We start from the raw sequence: 13928 nt of genomic DNA, 5'->3' as shown, positions 1-13928 counted from the left end.
TAGATTTAATGGACTGCAGTATGAACTAATGTCTCCTGCCTGCACTGATTGTTTGTCATTGCTCTCACAGAGGACAGAATGGCTGTGTGAGTTTTGAACTATGACCCACAGCTCTCTTCTTCAGCCATGGTGTTTGAACAGTAGAACAACTGTAGCATCTGTTAGCCATTATGCAAGCATGCGTGGAAGTGTGGCCCTGCTCAGCATGGGTTGGCCTTTAATTTGTGTTTTGAGGTCAAGGTCCATTAGCCAGGGTATGAGCTCATGTCTTCTTCAGTCATCTTTCCCAGGTTTCTGTATGCCAGTAAATCTGAGATGCAGACGTGAACCCTAGACAGGCTTTTAAAACAGGAGGCAGATGGTGAAGACACCAAGCTGGAGATTATATTAATTTCAAAAAGGAGGCTTCCAGTTAAGTCATTATTTTCTTAATAATACATCTAATAAAGATACATTGCTCTGATTTAACAACGAATAGAGGTTTTGGTTGTTTGGGTCCAGCACAGAAACAGCAGTGATTACTATTAAAATGGAGGTGGGCACAGCTGTGATTGTCTTATATTCAATTTAAATTTTATTTTCACTTCAGATGTCTAAGTGAGGTCAAATTAAACTCCCTGCTGTGTTATATTGTACTGAAAAGGCTTTTTCCCCACGAATCCAGCGCTGTTCTCACAACATCATGCAATCAAATGAAAAGCTTTATACAGGAGATACATCACCCACAAACAGGGTCACAAATTAACTTGCTGTTGTTACAGAGGAGTCCCTGTGAGTGTGGTTTTCTTGAGCAAAAGAAAGGAAACCACAGACTCTGTCAAAGAAGCACAGTTGTCAGGTTCTATAGTACTTGATAAGAGCCATAAAAACAGTTAGTCTGAAGCCTAGTTGTTTACTATTTTAACACTGCTGAAAAACTGAATTTCCAAAGGTGATTGTTGCATGGATGCCTTTATTATAATTAGTAATATTAGGATGTTTTCATTGCAAGACATGAAAAATCATTGGTATATACAGAAACTGACTTGGATTACAATAGCTGCAGTGACACAACATATTGATTTGTACTCTTTCCCTACATGCTGACCTGGTTGGATTAGAAACAGTGAGTGTTAAGTGTTTAAGAAATTAAACTTTCAAAAGTCCTCCTTCAACACATGCCTGTTTTGAGCCATCCCATATTAATACACAGTTAGAACAGACAGTTGCTTACATATTGCTTTGCAACTTTTGTAGTGCTCATACTTTTACAAGGAAATGGCACAGCTTAATGAACACTTTCACGTTTTGAGGTTTTGAGCTTAAGACTTGTATGCAGCGCTTTGGGTGGTATATTTTGACTACAGAAAATATTCCCATAAGGTGCTTCTCCCAATATATAATACTGTATGCTTTCTTAGTTACTTTGCAATTAAACTCTGATGTGTCTATAAGAAAACCTGGCCACAGATACTGCCAAGTCTTCCAAGTTGGTTGCTGTGTACAGCAGATGGCGCTGTTCAGTGATCAGGAATTAGTCCCTCTACTGACTTCACAACCAATATTAGTGGCACTCAGATAATTACTTTTTTACAAGCACCAATGACTCTCTGTGACTACCAATACGCTTGAAAACCACCTTATCCAGGTTCATTGATTTTTTTTTCCCCTGCTTCAAACCTTGGAATGGAATTAATCAAAGACAAATCATTGTCATTGTTCTAATACTGTGGTATTTCTATATTCCCTTGTTTTGAATTTTCTCAAGACAGGTACTTTATAAACTACTGACCTACCTGACCTGCTTATTGAGCAGAAATGTTTTGATTGTCAGCTGCTTTGTGCCCTTCATTACAGAGATGAGTGTAACCAGCTATAGAACACGTATGAAAAGCTTTTCTTGTGGAATCCTAAATATTTTTTATGTCTGTTTTCCAGTCATTGATGAAGAGGTGTGGCAGCTGTCTTTGTTTCCTTCACCATTTCCTGTAACTCTCATACAATCAACAGCTCAGTTCATCTGGAAAATACATCATCACTCCTTAGGATCTGGGTGCTGTTGATGACTGAAGTCTACAGATTCTACAAAAGAAAAGAGTACTTCATCCCTTTCAAACAGTTTTGAAAAGAGTGAGCTCCAGTCTATATCAGAGGGAGTAGAAAGGTGACGAAAATGTAAGATTGTTTCTCAAGTCCTTAATTTGTCATTCTGTTCATTGAATTTAGTTCAAAATGAATGTTATTTATATTATAAGAATATTGTAAGATACTATACCATTGCTTACGTGTGTTTTGCAAAATTATGTTTTTGATTGATTTAACTGGAAAGGTTTAGACAGTGAACATTCTTTCACACAGATAATATGAGATTTGTGGTTTGCAGAGTAGAACAAGACACAGTTGGGAGTATTATTAAAAGCCTGCAAGGATACCATGCAGGATACCACAATGCTACTATTTTTTTGGTTAAAAATTGTTATAAACTCTTCATCAGATTATTTCCTTTACCAGTTTGATTTAAGGGAAATATTGTGTAATGAAACTGTTTTTGAATTACAGACGCAGGATTTAATTAAACAAAATCTGAATCAGGACCTAATTTATGGATCAACATCAATAATCATGCTTCTAAGTGTTTTGGAAATTCCAAATACCATTGTAGCAATCTGGGTTGAAGACATTTATAGATTCAACTCCATGACAGAGAGATGTTTTCTTTATTGGAACACATGGCTGATGCTGGCCTGGGTTAGAAAGAGGCAGATTTGAGACAAACATTGAATGAAAAATGCATTTGAGCACAACTAAATCTAACTAGAAACTAAACTAAAATAAAGAAAATCACCATCGAACCGTTAAAACCCCCCAGGTCTTCTATATTTCTGCTGTAAATCTTTTTCTTGTTTCTATATGGTACAGCTGGAGGCATATTTCTTAAGAAATAAAAGGTTTGATGCTGTATCCTGAAATCTCAATGTTACAACATCTTAATATTTCAAAAGTCCTACATATTTTTTGTAAACGCACATTTTTGCTCCGGTTTTTCAGGAAACGTCCCCTCGAATTTCATTCTTTTTTAAGTTACTATTCTAGAATTTATTGAAATAGGCTAAAAGACCTGAAACAAATATTATTTTCAGGTAAAAGGTGCCATTTGGCTAATGAAACATAATTTCCATTGTTCATGACTGACTATCTTTATGGAGATATTTTCTCAAATATTGTCATCCTCAGACTTGGACATATAACTGATTCTCTGTTTATACATCTCTAAACCAGCCCATACTCTTCAGACCCTTTCATACTCAGAGCTTCCTTATAAGAAATCCTTCTTTATGATTTTACTAAAATGTACAAATTGATAGGAAATATTTCAATTGTTTTAGGCGGTACGTATCAAATTATTTTTATTGTGTTTCGTGTTCTTATATTACCATTCTGTCACAGGACCCTGTGTGTGAGTTGAATTAAAAGACTTTTATATTGTGTAATTTTAGTTGTAAAAAAACAGCATGAAACTGTCAGACAAATTATATTTCAAAACTAGGTGAAGCTTGCACGATACACTTATAGTGCTCTTAACTGATCAACAGAAAAAAAAGAGCTTGTTAATGTTAGAAATATCCTGTCTTAGTGGATTTTTGAGATACCTTTGTCAAGGGTGATGGTGATAAGGTTGCGACATGTTAAATATTGAAGTTACGCATTTGCAAAAAATATCCTTTGTATTACTATTTGTTGTACTGGAGAATAATGCAGTTTTTAATGACTGCTACTTGTTGTCAACTGGTCTCATTTAATATGTATGAAATACCCATAGACCTGCAGCCTTCTGGCTGCTTTGAACAATAAACCTAGAGATCTGTGCTCCAAATTTCCAATGCATGCTCTGTAGAGCAGTGAATCATTGGATATTAATAGAATTCATATGCAGGGGAATAGGAACAAGAACAGTTTGTCTGAAAAGCAATGCATACAGATAAGGACTATATGACAGCATAAATAGGCTCAATACTCTTTAAGCATGTATGCTGCCAATCCAGGGGCTAGCATGGGGATTACTTTGAAAAATGGCCTTACAACTTGTGCTTTTTTTTCATTTAATTTGCAAAGCATAAACTGTTTTCTCCGAGTGCGCTCTACCCAAGTATTATCTCTGCACATCTGATGCACAGTGTTGTATCTGCTATATCCTTAAGTCCCTGTTGCGAATAGTGTTCGCCTGTTGTCTGATTTAACAAGTCTCTTGAGTTTACTGTATGTAAAATGTTGCTTATAAAAAATAAATGGTTCATTTTTCTCACAAATGTCAGACCCTATTTTGTCTCCAATGTTTACATCTGCATTCCAGATTTTTTTTCATTGTGCTAATTCACATTTAAGCACTCTATATTGTCTTCATCACAGGTATTGGAGAAATGAGTAGCTTTGTTTTCCAAGCACTGTAGGGATATATTTTCCCTTTACAGCAGATTTTCCATCAGCTCCTCTACTTCACTCTTCCATGTTTCCATATAATGATTTGACTTATTCAAGTAGAACTATATTTTTCAAATATTTTAATGGTGTCTTTGTTTGCAAATGCACAAATCACATGTAATTCTATACTGCGCATACTGTATGTCAATGACAGGTGAGTTGATTATGTGGCACTTGTAGGTATTATGTAAAGATTTAAAAAAACGAAATAGAACATTAAAATCCAAGTACATGCGGAAGTTGTAATGACATCAGCAAAAATGTTTTATATGCATTTGAGCTGCCCAAGTAATTTAATTGGCTTGCACAGTTCGACAAAGCCAGTTGACTTTCATATTACCACTGCATTCCTTCATACAAAACACAGTGTTTGGCAACATAGGTGAAATTGCATCAACATTCATCAGCAGGGCTCATTATTCACTAAGCAAACTATCTCATTGGACAACGCCTACCTGTCTGATATGACTTTAAACATCTTAGCATGTGCCTGAACTGACCCTGGCATGAGTTTCCACTATGCAAAGCAACAGTGCACTGTGTATACAAAGCTAGGCCCCGGGTATGAAGCTTCTTGTTGTTCCCATTGTGAGAATGCCATTCAGGTAGAACAGGTTTCTGTGCACATCCATCCGAGGTTCAAATGCAGAGTCTTCGAAGTGGTGATGGTGGTGTGGAGGTTCGCACCACTGGGGCCCTGGGTTCAATTCCTGGTGTTTTATTTACGTGGCGCTTGTACCTGTATGTTCTCCCGGTGTTTTGTGGGTTTTCTCCATGTGCTCCAGTCTCCTCCTGCAGTCCAAAGACATACTGGCATATAACTTGGCTTCTGGGAAAGTGGGCCCTGGTGTGAGTGTGTCTGTGTATCTGTTTTTTCGAAGGGCTGGCATCTCTTCCAGGGTGATTCGCAGATTCCCATAACCCTGTCCTGGATAAAGCAGTTAGTAAAAGGATCGATGTAATAATAATAATAATAATAATAATAATAATAATAATAATCTGAGGTGTCAAAATGATCCAAATGTCTTACCAAAGACTGTAAAATAGGATATGTTCCTTATATGATAAGCTGACAGATTCTTTCTCTTCAGACATTTTACACAAAAGGTTTCTGTTGACAAATAGCAGGTGATGTTAAAGAAAAAATACAATCTCTTGCCCAGACATTGAATCACACCAGGAAAATGCTCAATAGGTTGCGTGAGGTCAGAGCACTTAAGTGAACCTTTAACACAGTTCCTCCATTCTGTTTGTTCACTGTTCTCTTGTTTAGTCTGCTGAGTTCACTGGTTTCAGCTGCCTCTCCAGTGCTGAACGGTTATGATGAAGATATTTTCTTATCGTGTGAAAAGTTAAGAAATGGTATCACTCACCTGTGGAGCAATAGCCTGCCGTCTTTCACAACAGGAAATATACAGTACACATTGTATTGGGAAAACATACTAACGTATTGGGAAAAGTGATCATTTCCTAATACAACATGGAATTTTGTTAAGAGAGGAGCTGTCTTAAGTGTGTTCTTAAATGGAAACATTCACAACCACTTTTTTAGCTAATAGTTTAGCTAAACAATACCTGGCTACTGCAGCTGTCTTCAGGTTGCTATATTGAATATAAATTATGTTTCTGGAGGTCTTAGTCAAGGTTTTCTGAGTCTGAAAGATCCAAAACCATTTATTTCACTGCCATGCAAATAGCGGATGTTTCAAACTTGATTGGCACGCAATGAAGATAATCTTTATCACTTGTACGTCTGTGAGCATTTAAGTATAAAATCTTACTGCTTTCAATGCAACCAGATATAATACTGGAAAATATTTACAGTTCTATCCATTCTTTTAGGTTTTCATTTGTAATTACCTTTCGGAATGTCTGAGCATTTGTTTTTCACTTGAAGGTTGCATGTTACATTGTGTAAATAAAGGCAAAATAAATTCTGATTAAATCTGTCTTGATTTTAAGCTGTTGGGCCACCAAATGTGTTACCCTGGAAAGAGTGTTTAGACTTCCTATAGGCATGGTGTATATAAGTAAAGTACATAAGTATGATGGAGTGAATATATAGGTAAAGATCCACACTCATATGATAAATTCATGCTCTTCTACATTTGATCATTCCTACTCTGAGGCAGTTTTTGTCTGCCAAAATACAGGAATGGTCATCTCTTATAAAAGAAACAGCCATGATATCTATATCTAGGATGGATTCACATCATTTTAAACTCAGTTAATGTTTGTTTTTATCTTTTACACTTTAAAACCAGCCACTGTGTGCATGATCGGAGACTGCATAGCAAATTCAGGGGCTGCCTTTGTACTGTGCTCTGCTTGATGAATTTTGACAAGTAAAGAGGTAACCCAAGAAAACCTTCTTCCTCAACCTGGATGCTTCATTGTATCTGACAGTTACAGCGCCGTTCTTTGCTGTTATGCAATGTTTGATCACTGCCTCATATAACCATTTCACAGCTAAAGTCATGGCTGATGTAAATCAGGACTCTAAAAGACTCTAGGGTGGGTTGATTTTGACAGTGGGTTACTCTTCGCCAAGACCGTGAAGAGTGTTCATGTACTGCATTTGTCATTCAGCACATGTGACACAGAAAAGATGTAAAAGAAGCATGAAATACATGCTGAAGAGTATCAGTGTATTATCTCAAATCCCAAATGAATGTTGTACATAATGTACAGCAGTAGGATACAGCAGCAGTGGGAAACTAGAATAAAAATAAGAACAACATTGGTACATTTAAGCTCTGCTATCATCTGAACACTTGGGAGACACCAAACTATTACTATTCAGGCATTTGCTTTAAACTTTTAGAACCTTCTTTCATAAGCCTATCAAATATGGGGCATCAAGCAAGATCCACAACCGGGATTTTTTTAAACTCACTCGGGCACACTTGGCACAGAGCAGCTCTAATTTTCCTTGTTCCAATCTACCAAAAACCAAATGAAAAAGCAATGCTGACAGCACTAGAGTCTTAAACTTAGAAGATCATTTCAGTTATTCGAAATCTTCAAACGTATTGACAAAGTCAAACTAATGGGCTTCTCAAGAACAAATAGTGGAACACCAACCCAAGAACACTACTAGAAAGCATGTGAAGGAGCATTTAAAACCGTGAACTGGATGCAGTTTTTTACATGAAAGGTGTTGGGAGTATGAGACAAGCTCCCAGCTGTATTTTTGAAGCCCATACTTAGGCCTCTTTGAAGAAACAGCTGGGTGAGTTAGTTAATAAAAAATCCAAATGCGTTAGATGGGCCAGATGGCCGATTCTCCCTTATTCTTATTTTCTCATATTTTGGATGGACCTGCTTTTTCCCCCAGTCAATACAGGAGTGCAAATGGTAAAACAGACTGGAAAACATGCACAAAAACACTGAACGGTGATAATAATGGAAACATACTTACAAGCCTGACTATCAGAATGGTGGTCTAAAATGTAAATAATGACTAGTTTCAAAGCTACTATGCTACCAAACCAAATATCACATTGTATAACTGTTTCATGAGGTCCTGGAATGTCTGGAAGATGTATAGTCACCCCATGCTTCCAGACGTCGAGGCTACTGTTTAAAAGGTGGAGAGATACTCCCACAGCTTTGTGAAGGAATTTTACTGCATACCTTCCAGAAAAGATGAAGGAATATGTAGTCCATATCTACTGATTATTTTCCAGAAACCTTTCCAAGGCAAAACTAATCGAAGTAGCTAATGGTATAGGCAGGTCTCAGTAGTACTGTCTTGTTTCATAGACCTATTGTTAGTATATATATATTCTCTTTTTAATCACTGACATTTAGCTGACCATTAGTTTAATACTGTAAGAAGCTCTGTTAATTGTATGTTTATGCATTATATGGCCTATTCCCAACTTTCTATTAAGTTCTGTGGAACTGGTTTGTGTTAAAAAAGGCACTCTAACAAATATAAAGATTATAACAAAGATTTATTATGTTTATTACCACACTGATATACACTAACAAAGACACAATACATTTCTATTAAAACATGTTTTACATATAAAAAACAATATATAATTTATTTATTATATGGAAAATATTGTTGTGGACACTACAAAAAATAAATAAACTATAACTAAATTCAATATCACACTAAAGTCTCTATACTGTACATATTGCAAAACTGATCTCCTGTTTTCCTGATTTATGAAGTGTACGAAGTCAAACCTGAAAATCTGTTACAAATGCAAACAATCTAAAATAATAAGAGAAACAGAAGATTTGGCCTACAATGAGGAAATATAAGGAAGTTACTTGAAATGTGTTGTCATCTGCTGAGAACAGAGTCATTGCTTAGCTACCTACATACTGTCCATTCACATGTAACATGAATATGAATGGATAACAATTTCATTTTCTAAGATGACCACAAACATACAGTCCTTCAGTTAAGACATGAAGTAATAAACTGCTGGTTTCAGTTTCAAATTCTTTTTTTAAAGGGTTTATTTCAGTAATATGCTCATTTTTTTGTGTGTGCATTATTTGTTTCATAGAATATAAAAAGCCTATAAATGTGCCTCTATTTCCTTTGATATCTCCCTTGTAAAAGCTCTGCTGCATCACGGGACCAGTCTTGGGCGTAGAAGTGCATGTTTGACACAGGAGATGAATCATAATAGTCTTAAAAACACAAAGGACTGATATCACAGAATAACCGCAATTTGAACCCTAACGTACGATAATTCTAAATGTTACCGATCTAATAAAGAAACCATCTATGTCTATGTTTGTTTCCAAATTCAAAGGCTCAATGCCATTCCTATACTCATACAGTATATATGGTATACTGCCTGTTACATACTGAATACTTTGTTTGCATTTTTTAATGCATAACATGTTTATTTCATTATAAAGGGCCCACTTTTAGAAATAAAGATTATTCTATTTTTTCTAAAATATACATGGGAATGCAAAGTGCAAACCTATTTAAGTTTGAAAAAAGCTGTTCCTGGCTTTTCAGGTTAGGGAACAGGTAGAGGATTAATTCCACGGTTAAAAGCCATATCTATTACCTACATGAAAAGGAGACATACATAGGATACATAAGGGAAGACAGATTATATTTTTAAATTGCTAAACATATTGTCATAATAAAAAACAGGGTATGTTATCTAGATTGTAATTAAAACCTTTGAATTCTGCAGTTGTCATATTACATTTTTTTAATTAAGCTAAGTTAAAGAAGTTGAAAGTCTTTATTGACAGGACTGTGGAACAGGCAGAGTATGGGCTTTGCAAACAAGAATCTATGAGGCTAGACTGGGGAGCAGTATCTGAAGATCAATGAACAAATGCTGTTGTTAATTTTAAGGAAACAGAGGAGAGGCTTTACAGTCAGCATTGCTGCCTCACAGTTCTGGGGTTCCAGATCAAGAAAGGGGCACCCTGTGTTCGCTATTTTGCGTGTTCTCCCTGTGCCTGCCTGGGTTTCACAGGGTGCTCTGGTTTCCACTCACTTCCCCGAGGTAAGCTTAACTGGTGTTGCCAAATTCTCTCTGTATGTGTGTACCCCGTGATGGACTGCTGGTGTCTTCAGGAAGTAGCTTAAACTTTGCGTCCTGTCCTTCAAAGTCAGGCTTTGGGTTGCCACACCTCTTAGCAAAAATAAGCAGCTTTCTGATAATGGATGAGTGCAGAACCGAAAGCCTTAGCATGCTAATCCCTTCTTAAAGTTTTTACGTTTGAGAGATATTTCTCTTTATCAGAGATCTGGTGTACAGACCCTCCCTAACCCTGCCTCTACTGGGATCTGAGGTGTGACTTCAAACTCTTACCAGAAGCAGGGTGTAGCTGAGGCCACAGGAAGGGTTGAGTCTCTTAATTTTAACTCTGTAACTTTCTGTCTGTATTCAGATATTTCCTTTATTTACTAAACAAACTGTCTGAACAAGGGAAGTCTACAGATGGCTCCACACAATGCTGGAACATTCAGAGATGATTTTCATCTTCAGTGACACAATCGGTGAAAACCATCAACCTCACAAGATGCGATTGGATTTTACAGTTACCTGATCAAAAAACAGTTTGGACTGATTTATCAATATTTATTAAGTTTATCAATAGGTAGATAGTAAATTTCAAATGATCACCTTAAAGACTATGCAAACACCTTGCAGATGTTTTGTATTGTAGACAAGTGAAGAATACACATGCTGATAAGAGTAACATCAACTATAAAGATAAAATGGAAAAAGATGAGCTTCAATGGACTACTTATAAAGAAGATGTAGGTACTTGTGTTGAAACATTATTATATTTTCCTAAAGACAATGTGGAGAAGCAACAGAAAAAATGAGAAAAATAAATGTATATCATTAAAAGCATGGAACTGAAATTACACGTGAGATAGTTCAGGTGGGTAGCTGCGTTAGCATGCGTAGGCTGCAAAGGAACAAGTACTAGGTTTCTTCCATGCTGAAAAGAAGAAGAAAGAGAACACAACGTTTCGGCCATGGAGCCTCCTTCAGGTGTGACACACCTTCACCTCACACCTGAAGAAGGCTCCATGGCCGAAACGTTGTGCTCTCTTTCTTCTTTTTTTCAGCATGGAAGAAACCTATTACTTGTTCCTTTACATGTGAGATGTTAAATTACAATTTACAATGTATTAATAAGGCATTTACAATACTGGGTACAGTTTTGGTCTTCTTATTCTGCCTACTTATTTAGATATTTTTAATCTGGAATCAGTCCACAGAAGAGCAAGCAGATATCTTGCAGGGCTTAAAGAAATGTCAGACTCTGACAGGCTAAATAAGTTCAACCTTTTTGGTCTGAAAGAGAGAAGACTGGGAAGGGACCTGACACAAGTCTTCAGAATTCTTTCTGAATTCAAACTGAACTCAATGAACATTTTCACCGTGAAAAATGAAGCAGGGGTCACAAGAGGAAACTACAGGGATGGGTACTTAAATGTGAGAAAAGAAGGCACTTCTTTACACAATGCATTGTGGGAGTATCGAACAAGCTATGCAGCCATGTAGTTTCACTGGCTTTTTTTTGGATGGCATAAAAGTTTGCTTAGGGGATGAACATTACAGTATATAATTAAACTCTATAAAGGAAAGACACGACAGCCATACCTTGTAGAAAGTGATTTCCTTTGCAGATTTATTCTGGAATTAACTCAGCGCTACACTGTGTGGTGCTAAAACAGTCCAGGATTTCTGCTAAGGTTGCAGTTAATATAAACAGGCTAATTATCTGCTAACATCTTCACAGCCAACCTCTGCTAAATAATTGCAGCATTGGCTTATAGTTGTAAAACAGACCAACAGATGGAAATCATTTTGGGTTTTTCCCAGCCATGGTCTGGTCTGCCTGGCTTCCTATGAAAGAGAAACGTTCTGCAAATCATAGCAATGCGAGTATGTGAGAAAAAAAGAAATACAGAAAGCCGAGCAGTTTACCAGACTGTCGTGTGTGCACTTACTATTCCTCATTTCATTTTCTCACGCATGTTTCAATCGACAATTAAAGAAAACTAAAACTTACTTGATGTAACCTTCCTGCTTTTTCTGTACTTTGCATAATCTTGAACGATTTGTATACAAGTGAGAAGCAAGGATCAGTAGAACACCTCTTTGTAAAGCCATGTTAACAAAGAACTGGTTGTTATACAGAGTCTACAATACCTGAGCACACAAGGTTTGACCACAAAGCCTGCAATGCATAACCAAGTGGATGTAGCAGAAGAGCAAAACAGTTGTTTTTTCATTGTTCTAAATCTTAGAAAACAGAGAACTCTCTGCATCAGGCTAAAGACTGTTTTGCTTTTCATGCATCATTAGAGTTTCAAATTAATTGTAACGCCCTAGAGAGAATGAAACTTACTTGACATCATATTGTCTTCTGCCAGGTGTCATTGCTGTTTGCCAGCAGGACTGGCTGTTTTAGCTGCTGGTGAAATTATGTGAAAGGCGTTCCTGGCAGGAGGCAATAGCTGAAAGGAAAACAGTGCCCACAACACCTGTGCCAGGGCAGAGCTACAAACCAAAGCAAAATTAGCCCCGAAGAACTTAATCTGCACAGGTTACATGACATGAGTCCAAATACAATGACTACAATTATATGAACAACAACATTAATAACGCTTCACTGAGAGAACTGACAATTAAAATCTCTGGAAATATGGCTTAAATCATTTAGAAATTAGAAGCATCTGAAGGTCAAATCTTTAATTATTATGATTGCTGTAGAAGATAGTTAGATGACATTTTTTTTCCCAGCTTGAAGATAGAAAAACATATAGTTTGTGATTTCATCGGAATATTGTCTAAAGCCCACATTTTATGCAGCTTCTGTGGAAATTGTACTCTTATCTGGAAAAAAAAATAAATAATGAGACACAAGGAAAAACTCAAATTGCAAATCAAATGAGGCCTGCACAATCATTTTCACGCAGGGAGTCCCTGGCTCTTGGGGTTTATAGTCTCCATAAATTTTCAATCCATTTGTGTCTTTCTGGAAAAGGTTCTATTTCACTGTAAGGCATATTTTTCAGCATTTATTGGCCACAAGCCAACATCAATTCAATGCTGCTCAGAATCACATTCTTCGGTGCTTAGTGATAGCAGAGCGATTGATACTCTCTCTCTTCCAAAACGCAGGCTAACAAAGACACAGAACACGAAAAAGCCAAAGCATTTAAAACATCAAATTGCAGATTTTCTTCCATTACCAAATAACAAAGCCTAACAGGGAAGATGTTATTAAATACAGTTTAATCTGTATTTTATATTTCTCTGTGTATTTTGTCTTTGCTTTATTTTGCATTTTATTGATGTAGGGTACTACCTTATTCTGCTGCCTACTGTAAATATGTCAATTTTAGTTCTCTCATTGAAAAAATAATGACATTCCAAGTAATGTATTCACAGTTTGTGAGTGGCAAGGCCCATTTTCAGTAACTTGCATATTTTCTCATGGCATGCTTGGGAAACCCTGACAGATTATGAAACTACATTAAAATACCATATATATATACTGAGCATAAAAAGATGCATGCATGTTTTTATAAAGTTAAAGTATACAGATTCTGAAAATCTGAAAAAAATATGTGGATATTGATTAAATGTTTTTAAATGCAAGTTTTGATTATTCAAGACTGACTATGAAACACTCAAGTGTTTGCTCTCATGTTGTATAACCATTAATCACCACATTAGTCAGTATTGACTGGGCCCAGGTGATGAGGTGATTGTTTCTGCGGAATGTCAAGTCTGGTGAAAATCCAGTAAGAAAAACAAAGGAAGGAACCAACATATTTATCAAGAGAACGTCACAGTGATATTGGTATGGCGGAGGCCAGACTAACTCAGCTCAGGCAGGAGCCACATCCTCTCTATTGATGAACCAAGGTTTTGACCACCCTGATAGATGTCCGCGAGTTTGGCACAGTTGTGCAGAATGATATGCTAACTGTGTTGTACAAC

General features: G+C 36.6%; 1 protein-coding gene across 3 annotated transcripts in view; it reads left to right on the top strand.

Moving 5' to 3' along the window:
• The window catches only part of tmem154 (transmembrane protein 154), a 28151-nt gene extending 23865 nt beyond the window's left edge, over positions 1-4286 (top strand). For 2 of the 3 annotated variants that reach the window (XM_088633192.1, XM_088633189.1), the window contains one exon: positions 1918-4286. The gene's annotated coding sequence lies outside the window, so the exon portion shown is untranslated. The remainder of the gene's footprint in view (positions 1-1917) is intronic. The other variant, XM_088633190.1, reaches the window with a different exon arrangement.
• The last annotated feature ends 9642 nt before the right edge of the window (positions 4287-13928 follow it).

This window comes from Lepisosteus platostomus, chromosome 1 (assembly GCF_059453375.1).
Source record: "Lepisosteus platostomus isolate fLepPlt1 chromosome 1, fLepPlt1.hap1, whole genome shotgun sequence".
Lineage (NCBI taxonomy): Eukaryota > Metazoa > Chordata > Actinopteri > Semionotiformes > Lepisosteidae > Lepisosteus > Lepisosteus platostomus.
This window is presented reverse-complemented; position numbering and strand designations above follow the sequence as displayed.